We start from the raw sequence: 7,947 nt of genomic DNA, 5'->3' as shown, positions 1-7,947 counted from the left end.
AGGAGCCTGGTGGGCTATAGTCCACAGGGTTGCAAAGAGCCAGACACGACTGAGTGACTAACACTTTCACTTTCATTAGTGAGAACTCTACAATTTTCTAGGTAAAGGGTATAATTAATCATAAGTATACTTGGGTATATTATGTATGAAAGTAAAGGTCAAGTGATCGAACCATCGGAACTGCAGAGAGAGCCCATTTAAGCCTTAGGAAAAATAAACAAAACTCAATTTTCTTTTTTTGTATGTGTGTGATTGGAATAATTAAGATCTAGTACTCTTACCTGGAAAATCCCATGGACGGAGGAGCCTGGTAGGCTGCAGTCCATGGGGTCGCTAAGAGTCGGACATGACTGAGCGACTTCACTTTCACTTTTCACTTTCATGCATTGGAGAAGGAAATGGCAACCCACTCCAGTGTTCTTTCCTGGAGAATCCCAGGGATCAGGGAGCCTGGGGGGCTGCCGTCTATGGGGTCGCACAGAGTCAGACACGACTGAAGCGACTTAGCAGCAGCAGCAGCAGTCTGTTAGCAGGCTTGATGATTATAATGCAATATTGTCTATTTCACTATACTGTGATTAGATCTCTGGGACTTACTTGCTACTAGCTTTAAATTTCTGCCCTTAACATAAGACAGGTACATTGAACTATCACTACAATGACTATCATATAACAATATACAAACATATCAAATCAACATGCTATAGACCTTAAAATTAAATGATGCTGTTGGTGGACTATAGTCCATGGAGTCTCAAAGAGTCAGACAACAATTTAGTGACTAAACAACAACAAAGTATGTCAAATATTTTTCAATAAAAACAGAAAACAGAACTCAAATTCCACTAACAGAACAAGTTTGCTCTCTCTCTCATTCTTTCTTGCTCTATCTCTCCTCAATTTCAGGTAAAGTTAGAAAAAGAAATTTAGGATCAAACTGGCCTAACTTAAGTGAAGTGCCTACCCTCATCTGGCAAATAAAATGACCCCCCTCTCTCCCTGCCAATGGGTGGAGGCAAGTAAAACATTATTCTATGAAGCAGGTTTCAAAAGGAAAAAGGGCATGCAAGAGGAAGTTAAGGATTCTCAGTAAATAAATACATAATACAATTGTCCAACTTTGGGGGATAAAAAAATCTATCAAATTAAACATTCTAGTCAATTACAGAGCATATAAATGGTATAAATATTAAATGTCAAAAGCACATATATCTTCAGTTTTAAAAATGCATCCATGCCAAAGTTTCAGAAGCACTAAGAATATTCAAGAAAACAATGAAATAAGACCTGAACTCTAACTCATGAAAATAGTAAGCTTTACTAGTTGACAATGTACACACACACAAAAGTCAAACCAACAAACAGCAACAAATATAGAAAAAAGTACATTTTATTCAAGAGGCATTGAAAACTTATTCAGAATTTGTTGCTCCTTTATTTTTAAAAAATAAATAAATAAAAACAAAGCATTCACACTCCAGATGTGTGCTGTGCTTAGTCCCTCAATCATGTCTGACTCTTTGAGACCCTATGGAATATAGCCCGCCAGACTTCTCTGTCCATGGTATTCTCCAGGCAAGAATACTGGAGTGGGTTGCCATTTCCTTCTTCAGGGGATCTTCCCAACCCAGGGATCGAACCCAGGTCTCCCACATTGCAGGGAAATTCTTTACCGTTTGTGCCACCAGGACCTTGATAATATCCTTCATGCTGTGCTGTGCTTTGTTTAGTCACTCAATCTTGTCCAACTCTTTGAGACCCTGTGGACTGGCTCATCTACCCATGGGGATCCTCCAGGCAAGAATATTGAAGTGGGTTGCTGTTGGGGGCCAGAGTGAGGTACTCCGCCCATGGCGAAGGTCATGAGGAAGGAGGCTCGACATACGCAAAGGCGGGATCAAGCCTCAGGAGTCCCCCTGGAAATCCTCGAGTGTCTACCCCCATAACCAGAGCCTGCCTACTTTACTACTTTGTGCTCTCACCTACACCTCTGACTTTACAGGGGGCTGTCCCCCACCACCTCTTTCGGAGAAGGAGTTAACCTAGAGCTCCAGTCAATAAAAACTCTTGGGCTTGACAAGAGTGTTTTAACCTACAAACTCCTCTGAAGGTTCTCTAGCCTGCCTGACAGGTTTGTCTGGCCACATGTGATTGCTCACAGCCTCCCAACCGTGAGAGGCACGAGATGCTTTAAACCCTCTAAAAACAGGTTCTTTAGAGAAGTTAGAAAACTATAAGTATAGTGGGCTGATTAGAAATTGTGTTGGTGAAGGGTTTTTCATTTGTTGAGCCAATGTTTGTTGCTAAGTCTCCACATCCCCTGCCCTTACACACATTAATGAATATATAGAAGAAATAAGTATTAACCTTTGATATTAATCACGTTAGACCTTAGGCTAAGTAAATTCTTTCCTTAACTAAAACCCACTACACCCTCACCCTATAGGAATGTAACTTTATTTGGGTGGTGTCTGTTTTAAGAATAATCACCCCTGGAGAAATAAGTGTCCTGGTTGACTGACCATTGTCACAAGGAGAGGGTCATAAATTGTCAGCAGACCCCCCTGGCCAGAAAATGATGTAACACCCCTAAGACCTCTGTATACATTTGTATGAAGCACCTGACTTTGATAAAAGTCAGGACTGCTGATCCCGCGTGACTTTTGCATAACATCTCAGTGTATAAAAGTAGACCATGGAAAATAAAGAATTGGGATCAGTTTCTCGAAATACTGGTCTCCCCATGTCGCTCTCTCTCTCACTCTGGCTGAGTCTCCATCTGGAGCGAGGAACCCACCGTGCTTACTAATTATGCCTGGGCTTCTAAGATCCGACCGGGGAGGCCTCAGTGTCTCCTCTCCTTCGGGAGAATGGAAGGACGCTGTGGCCTACGTAAGTGGTGCAAACTTCTTGTCTTGAAGTTTTATTGGTCTCCAGCGTAAACCAAGCCACTCAGCCTCTTTTCTCCACTGAATTTTCCTACTGAGCTATCCTCATCCTATTGCTCTTTATATCTTTGATAAAATATTTAAATAAATAGGTCGCCGACGCCGTCCCCGCTTCGAATACCCTGGATCAGCCGAGGCAGGACCCCGGCAGGTTGCCATCCCTCCTCCAGGGGATCATCCCAATTTAGGGATCGAATCCAGGTCTCCTGCATTGCCAGAAGATTTTTTTTAATCATTTGAGCTACCAGGGAAGCCTGAGAATACTAGAGTGGGTAGCCTATGCCATCCCAGGAGATCTTCCAGACCCAGGAATCGAACCAGGGTCTCCTGCACTGCAGGTGGATTTTTTACCTCCCAGCTACCAGGGAAGCCCAATATACTTCATAGCTAAAAGCCATTCCCAGTGGAAAATAGAGGCAGTATATTTGAAATTAAAAGGTGGTGCTCTATTTACTTGTTTTGTATAGTAATTTTCTTGGGTTGTCAAATTGATTACTAAAAATAATACCACCTATTATAGAAGTGAATTGAAATAAAATTGGTACAATTATTAAAGTGGATGAAGTATTATTACTTAGAGAGAAAAAAAATTACTAAACAGAAAGATGTCATATATTAAGCTGCTTTTTTCTCTTAAACACTAGAAATTTTAAATCTCCTCAAATGTAGCACTTTCTTAGGTGAGAATTTTCCAAGAAATATTCTGTTTTTTAGTGTAAAATCTGTGCAGATGTCAAACATCTGATGGTGAAAAACCAAGATTATATTTAGCTTTAACTCAGAGTTTTTTGGAGAAGTGGATTTATGTTTACTTTACAAAGGCATATGTTCATTTTAAGTGTTAGTGTGTTGATGAGAAGAGAAGAGAAATATTTTAAGGTAACAATTATAAAGGCAAGAGGAATAAAAATAAATAACATTTGTTGCTGAAATCTCAAAGATTACTTAATCCAAACAAGTTAATATGCATGAAACTATATTTTCTAGTAGATTTGACTCTAGAAAAATTGAAAGTATCTAATATACATGCTTATTAGAGTGTCCATGTTAGTGTTGACATAGTGTGTTCCCACTCTAATATAATGTAATATAATGTTTCCCATTTCTACCAAGAGTCTAGTAAAAAATATTATAAAATTAAACATAATCAAGTTCAACTCAGAGTATATATTTCTGCATTGTATATGCAACTAGATCACTTAAGGGTTATTCACTCTGTTATAAAAACCTTTTCATTTTTGTTTAGTTCCTAACTAGCCATTGAGTAAACTATATTAGCATGTCAAAAGCTGACAGTTAAAACATAAGTTTATTATTATTAAGGCTTAGATATGTGTGCTAAGTTGCTTTCATAGTGTTTGACTCTTTGGGACCTTATGGACTGCAGTCTGCCAGGCTCCTCTCTCCATGGGATTCTCCAGGCAAGAATAATGGAGTGGGTTTTCATTTCCTACTCCAGGGGATCTTTTTGATCCAGGTATAAACCCATGACTCTTAGTGTCTCCTGCATTGGCAGGGGAGCTCTTTACCACTAGTGCCACCTGTAAAGCCCCCAACTCAGAAAAAGCTGGAAACAAAAGCTACTTTCTTGCAATTCCAAGATTGCTGGAAAGACTGCCACCCCCCTTAATCAATCTCTCCATGCTTGTTAGTACCTATACTTCCTGTATCAGTTCAGTCAGTTCAGTTCAGTCGCTCAGTCGTGTCCGACTCTTTGTGACCCCATGAATCGCAGCACGCCAGGCCTCCCTGTCCATCACCAACTCCTGGAGTTCACTCAGACTCACGTCCATCGAGTCAGCAATGCCATCCAGCCATCTCATCCTCTGTCGTCCCCTTCTCCTCTTGCCCCCAATCCCTCCCAGCATCAGAGTCTTTTCCAATGAGTCAACTCTTCGCATCAGGTGGCCAAAGTACTGGAGTTTCAGCTTTAGCAAAATTCCTTCCAAAGAAATCCCAGGGCTGATCTCCTTCAGAATGGACTGGTTGGATGTCCTTGCAGTCCAAGGGACTCTCAAGAGTCTTCTCCAACACCACACTTCAAAAGCATCAATTCTTCAGCACTCAGCCTTCTTCACAGTCCAACTCTCACATCCATACATGACCACAGGAAAAACCATAGCCTTGACTAGACGAACCTTTGTTGGCCAAGTAATGTCTCTGCTTTTGAATACGCTATCTAGGTTGGTCATAACTTTCCTTCTAAGGAGTAAGCGTCTTTTAATTTCATAGCTGCAGTCACCATCTGTAGTGATTTTGGAGCCCAGAAAAATAAAGTCTGACACCGTTTCCACTGTTTCCCCACCTATTTCCCATGAAGTGGTGGGACCGGATGCCATGATCTTCGTTTTCTGAATGTTGAGCTTTAAGCCAACTTTTTCACTCTCCACTTTCAGTTTCATCAAGAGGCTTTTGAGTTCCTCTTCACTTTCTGCCATAAGGGTGGTGTCATCTGCATATCTGAGGTTATTGATATTTCTCCTGGTTTCTTCCAGTCCAGCGTTTCTCATGATGTACTCTGCATGGAAGTTAAATAAACAGGGTGACAATATACAGCCTTGATGAACTCCTTTTCCTATTTGGAACCAGTCTAGGAGTTTATAATTCTTCTCGTTTTTGAATCCACTAAAATTAAAACCACATGGAAAGGGTAATACTTTAAGGAAACTATCTGTTAAATATCCTTCAGAACAAGGGAGATGCATTCAGCTTAGAATGGCTGTTATCGAAGACAAAGAATAACAAGTGTTGGGAAAGATATGGAAAACGGGAATTCATATACTATTGGTAAGAATGAAATTGGTGCAGCCATTATAGAACAGTGTGCAGGTTTCTAAAAAACTTAAAAATAGAATTACCATATGATCCAGTAATCCTTCTTCTGGGTATATATCCAAATAAGCAAAAGCAATCTATTGAAGAGATACCTGCACTCCCATTTAACTACCACTTACTCAAAATAACAAAGATATGAAAATAACGTACATGTCCATCAATGCATGAATAGATGAAGGCATGAATGTGATATATATACATAATGAAATTTTATTCAACCTTTAAGAAAAGGAAATCCTGTCACTTGCAACGCCATGGATGAAACTTCAGGACATTATGCCAACTGAAATAAGCCAGACACAGAAAGATAAATATTGCATGATGTCACTTACATGTGAAATCTAAAATAGTGTAACTCATAGAAGCAGAGAGTAGAATGATGGTGGCCAGGGGTGGAGGGATAGAGAACTGGAATGAGGAGATGTTGGTCAAAAGGTACAAAGTTTCAGTGATGCAAGATGAATGAGTTTTGGAAACATACATCAAGAGGACTACAGTTAATAGTACTGTATTCTATACTTGGAATCTGCTAAGAAGACAGAAGTGACTTTTCTGGTGGCTTAGACCGTAAAATGTCTGTCTACAATGCAGGGGACGTGGGTTTGAGCCCTGGATTGGGAGGATCCCCTAGAGAAGGAAATGGCAATCCACTCCAGTACTATTGCCTGGAAAATTCCATGGACAGAAGAGTTTGGTAGGCTACAGTCTATGGGGTCCCAAAGAGTTGGACATGATTGAGCAACTTCAGTTTCAAGATGACAGATCTTAAATTAGGTATTTTCAATATACACACAATGGTAACTTTATAAAGGTGACAGATAAGTTATTTAGCTTGATTGTGGATCTTTTCACAATGTATAAATATATTGAAACATCAAGTATGCTACATTAAATCTATACAATTTTTAAGTGTCAAAGATTTCTCAATAAATTTATTTTATTTCAAAAAATAAAATAAATTATTTCAAAAAATAAAATAAATAAAATAAAATAAAATAATTTCAAAAAATAAAATAAATTTATTTTTTGAAAAAGGATATAATTTGAATAGGAAACAACATCATGATTCTGGTATGTAATATGGAAAGAAGAAAAACTTGGGTAGGAATGAGAAGTAGTTTGGGGAAGGATAGGCTTCCCTGGTAGCTCAGCTGGTAAAGAATTTGCCTGTAATGCAGGAGACCCTGGTTCCATTCCTGGGTCAGGAAGGTCCCCTGGAGAAGGCATAGGCTACTCACTCCAGTATTCCTGGGCTTCCTTGGTGGCTCAGATGGTAAAGAATCTGCCTGCAATGTGGGAGACCTGGGTTTAATCCCTGGGTTGGGAAGATCCCCTGGAGTAGGAAATGGCAACCCACTCCAGTATTCTTGCCTGGAGAATCCCCACGGACAGAGGAGCCTGGCAGGCTACAGTCCATGGGTCACAAGGAGTCAGACACGACTGAGCGACTAAGCACATCACAGCACACCTGAGAGCCTTACTCAACACCCACACAGGACTTTGATGAATCTCAGGAAATAAGTTTAGGGAACTAAAGCAAGTAGCTAAAGACTACAAGTCCTAAAGCACTCAAAACAAGCATATCTAATTAATATATCATTTAGAACTCTACATTTCTGATGAACTGTTTTTTAAAATAAAGGGAATAATAAAGCAGAAATTAGATTTGTGGTTACCTGAGGGAAGGTGGCAGAGCACTTAGGTAGTGTCAATGTTATTGCCAATGTAATTAATCTTAAATTGGAAGGTGGATTCTCAGGTGTTTGTTTTAATTTCATGCTTCACAGTTTTCATATACCCTTTGATATAACTCAAATATTATTAATTTTTTGAATGAAGCACAGAAGAAAATAGTTATGTTCATATATTGCTAAAGACTGGCACTAGGTTAAACAAGGCTAAATGTGTGCAGAAGTACTGGAAAGACGTCATGGATTTCCTTTTTTTTTTTTTTTGCATTAATGATTGTCTCCCAGGCTGCATGCATGAGGATTGGAGGTGCTGCCACAAGGCCAGGAAAACTCTCTGGGAGGTATGCATGATAAGAACTCTGACAGCTCTCTGGCCCTTTGAAGACAGAAGCAGACAAAGAAATTGAAACTGGACACATGAATCTGGCTGAAAGGCAAAACTCACCCTGGTGAACAATGTCAGAGCAAGACAG

The sequence above is a fragment of the Bos indicus x Bos taurus genome, chromosome 20, assembly GCF_003369695.1.
Source record: "Bos indicus x Bos taurus breed Angus x Brahman F1 hybrid chromosome 20, Bos_hybrid_MaternalHap_v2.0, whole genome shotgun sequence".
Classification (NCBI taxonomy): Eukaryota; Metazoa; Chordata; class Mammalia; order Artiodactyla; family Bovidae; genus Bos; species Bos indicus x Bos taurus.
This window is presented reverse-complemented; position numbering follows the sequence as displayed.